This window comes from Haemaphysalis longicornis, unplaced genomic scaffold, assembly GCF_048455015.1.
Source record: "Haemaphysalis longicornis isolate Haplotype H1 unplaced genomic scaffold, Haemaphysalis longicornis Haplotype H1 scaffold_29, whole genome shotgun sequence".
In the NCBI taxonomy this organism is placed as follows: Eukaryota; Metazoa; Arthropoda; class Arachnida; order Ixodida; family Ixodidae; genus Haemaphysalis; species Haemaphysalis longicornis.
Window position 1 is genome coordinate 3,478,864 of NW_027526331.1, and position 4,271 is coordinate 3,483,134.

Below are 4,271 nucleotides of genomic sequence, written 5' to 3' on the forward strand. Positions count from 1 at the left end.
CTTCTGTGTGTGAGCCAAGTTGCCTTGCGTACTCCCCAGTCCCCTCGTAGGTTTCAATCTATCCACCATGATTTGCGCCAACACCGAGAGCACTCTGAAGAATTATCCCTCTAACACCACCGTCTTTTCGCGAACACGGCACCATTTGCAGGCAGCGCACGTGCACCACAACAACCTATTCCTACGTCACCATACCCTAGTTACGTGTTCTGAGACCTGAAATTCCCTCTCTTAACTTACATCACCCATTCGTCAACCTCCACACTTCACGAACTCAAGATCTCTTCCACAACCACCTATCCTTAAAGGGGTCGCGAAGAGGTTTTGCAAAAAAAAATGTACTGACAATTATATACTCCCTAATGCGAAATTTCTGCGCAGCGCAGACTGCGGTCTTCTCGGTCACGGCGCATATCTGCTGCTTCTCAGGAAGTGCTCGCGTGATCAGCGAACGCACAGCAGCCCGCGCTACTCTGTAGCTATCGTGCAGCGCGCCGCGGCCGCCGGCGAGCATGTCGTTGCAAATCGTGTTTGAACCTCCCGCGCAACTGTAGCGTGGTTGGGATTAGCCACGCACACAATACTATACTCGGTTACAACTCAAGAACGGCACCACCTCATGTAGTGGATCACTCCGCCAAAGCGCCGGACCCGTGACGTCAGTGGGCGCGCGTTTTGAAAGGGGTTTGCTATGAATGCGTGATATCGTCTGCCTTGTCTCACGCAGTTTGTTTGTCGTCACTGGAGTCGTTTGTAAGCATATTAAGTCCAAAAAATCACGGGAACGGCTCACGCCATGTTCAAAATATTCGCAGTAACGCCCTACTTGCGCCGCACGGAAAAACATCCGGCTACGGTGATAAGGCACAGCGGCAACTTCCAGTGCCGTTATTAAGTTGTCACCGAGTATAGTGTGCGCCAGAAGTGTAAGGGGAGGCAGTGAGAGAGATGGTGCAATAGCAGCGCGTGCCGCCCTCCCCCTAACAATTTCGCCAGACTCTCCAACGAGCGTCTCGGGCGGGCTCAGCACACTGCGCTCCCCCGCACACTTTCTCTACATTTTCCTGCGCCATTTTCTTCCTGCCTTCGTTAACTCAGTTACGCCGCCAGCGCCGTCGCAATCGCTACCTCCAAGCCCCAGTAGCGGCCGCCAAAGTGCTTTGCGCCTTAAAAAATGTGTTACGTAGGTATTTAGAACCGTGGGTGGACCCACGACTATGCATAGCCGCTTCGTTGCAGAATATCGCCAAATAGGTAAAAAAGTGTGGTTTATCCCGCTTTCATAGGAATCGGTAAAACGCGAAAGTGAAATGTGCATTTACAGGATCAGTTGGATGTGTATTCTGCGTCGCTATGAACTTGCACATGGCTATTTATATTTCGTCGGTATGACACCGTCAGACGCATCAACATTAGACACTGGATTGCACACGCCGGAGAACTGCGTAAACACGATTGAAACCACACGCGCTCGCAAACCATGCAAACGAAAATGAACGGTTACCAGCGAACCGTTTGGTGAACTCACGGTCCGCTGCAGTGAAAGAGCATGGAAAGAATAAAAGGGGCGCTAATCAGACGAAGACGAAGTATACACCCACATAACATAGAGGCGCCAATGCTGTCTGTATTGGTTGGTTCGACCCGCAAATCCTGACGCATACCTACGCGGGCGATTGGCAAAGAAGCTACCCGCAATGATTAGGCTGTGACCCAGTTTGTTTTAGAGAGAAAAAAAAGAGTAAAGAGAAAAATATTGAGAGAAGAAAAAAAATCTTTGGATGTAAGAGAATGGCCAGGAAAAAAAATCAGGAATGAAGACATAGCTGTCTAGCAGGGCATCCGGCCTGTCGCCGCAACGAAGGAGTGAAAGGCGATCACAACATCTTTGAACGGGGAGCAAGTGGGCTGGTCGGTGCATGTTTAAAAATGTAAGAAACTGCGCAAAGGACGGGACGTAGAGTATAAGACAGCGCCACGTATTTGTCTTATACTCTACGTCCTGTCTTTTGCGCTGCGTCTTACATTTTTAGATCCCAACATCTCTGTGGCAAACTCCTAGGACGGAAGCACCCAGGGAAAGAACAGCGGTGGAAGATAACGGGAGATTAAGCCGATTAAACTTGTATTCAAGGTGCGTGCGTCACATCGAGGAATAGATGACTGGTGTCTGTGTTGGCGCTTGTATGTGGTGTGTGTGTGTGTGTGTGTGCGTGCGTGCGTGCGTGCGTGTGTGTGTGTGTGTGTGTGTGTGTGTGTGTGTGTGTGTGTGTGTGTGTGTGTGTGTGTGTGTGTGTGTGTGTCTACTTCATCTTCGTCTGCTTAGCGCCCATTTTATTCTTTCCAATATGCATGAACCAATGAGCTCAGCAAGTTTTAGAAAGAGCCTGATTGGCAGGGATGTCTTGTGAATATGCTTGGTGAGCGACGACCTGCTGGCGCGTCGCTTTGGCAAATGTGCGACCACCACGTTCGTCCTCCGTGGAGTGTACGGCAGACGGTTGCGTTGCGACGAGCTCAGCTGGCGCCAACTGTCGGCGCTCATCAGCATCGTGATGCACCAGCCTACTTCACTTCTCTCTTAGACGGCACCACCAAAATGGAGGAGGTCATAGAAAGGATATTTAGGGCGTTCATACAGCCGTCGGTGCTTCAGCTCATGGCGCAGTGGGTAAAGCGTCTGGTACCTCCTGTTGCGGCGACAAAGTTCCCGGCTCGAATCCTGGCGCAGCCACGTCAATGGAACTTTTCTCGTGATGTCATTTCAGGTGGCGGATATGACGGGAGTCAGACCGTGGTGGATCCCGGAATAAAACACTTTCGTGTTAAAATGCTGCTACGGTTTCTGCGGGGATTTCCTACGCCAGCCGCGAAATGACCTCAAGAGCCAATCATAGCTTCACACTGTCTGCACAACATGACGCCGTAGAGAGGGCTTGCAAACGGTTGGATACTGCGGCAACATCGGCGCTATAATGAAATTTGGTCGCAGTTTATCGGACCGTATTCCACCTCTGATGTACTGATTAACATGGACGAACTCTCACTAAACAACTCTTGCTGTTCCCGGGTGAGCGGCGCAGCCATATTTGTACCAATGTTTAACGTAAATAACCGGCCTATTTTTGAATTGTTTTAGCTGTTCTGTCCCTAACCAGACAGTCTTTCTCATACCCAATGTTCTGGCTACTGGGGAACACGAACTCCATGACCAGATGGGAGAAATGACCGATAGCTTAAACCTTAAATTTGGCGTTTGGATACGTTTATCGAAGGATATATGCTCCTAATAGTCGGAAGTTGAAATCGGCGCGTCTTTTACTTGTAAAGCAGTAAGTGTAGTTCGAGGGAAAAGAAAAGGAAAGAAGTGCACTGAGGGTATCATTGAGCTAGGCAGGGAAATCACCTGCATACTGCACAGCGCGAAAGAGGGGGCAGTAGAGGGGGAATGGGAGGATTGAACAGAAAATTAAAGTGATAGATAAAGCAAGGATAATAAGTAAAACGTCGGCTAAGTCAAGCTAGCACATCAGTCAGTCTGGGCACGCCAGCCCGGGCTACAGCTGCTTCGTGAGGGCGGTCATCTTTAGGTAGTGGAGGAGCTGGCCGAAGACTTGCCGTTAGGTGGCGCCAGTGCGGAGTCAACCTGTGCTGGCGTGCTTTTCTGGTGCTTCGACAACAGCGTGGCTCTAGAGTGAAGGACAGCGGAGGACAGCCGAAGCTGAGTATTTACCTGCGCGGTTCTTCCACGTTGTGTCGGGTTTTTCAGACGACATGACACCTAGAAAGCTGGTACCGTGTGGTAGCTGTCCGCGGCAAGTAGACGCAGAGGATCTTCAGCGAGATGGCGGCGAGGCAGACGAAGGGGCAGGTGCATGCCGTTCATGCTTAGTGGTGTACCGGCCAGAACGCGCAGGAGCGGATAACTCGGGGTTAGCTAAGCGGACTGCAGAACTGGAGGAAGCGCTAAGTGACGAACGCGACGAACGGAGGCCGTTGAGGCAAAGTTAGAAGCAGCTGAGAGGAAGCTAGAAAGGCGCGTCATTCCGCCAACAAATGACGAACAGTTCGGCTTATGCAGCGAAGGGGAGGCATGCACCGAGGTGACACACCGGGTGGAAGCAACGAAAGGCAACAGCTACTCCCACGTGCTGCAAGATAGGCCAGCAAAACCAGTCGATAAGCCGGGTACGGGGAAAAATAGGATGTCTACCGGGGAAAAAAACTAGAAGTGCAGAAAATGGTGCAAGCAAAGATCAAGCAGAAAAGCG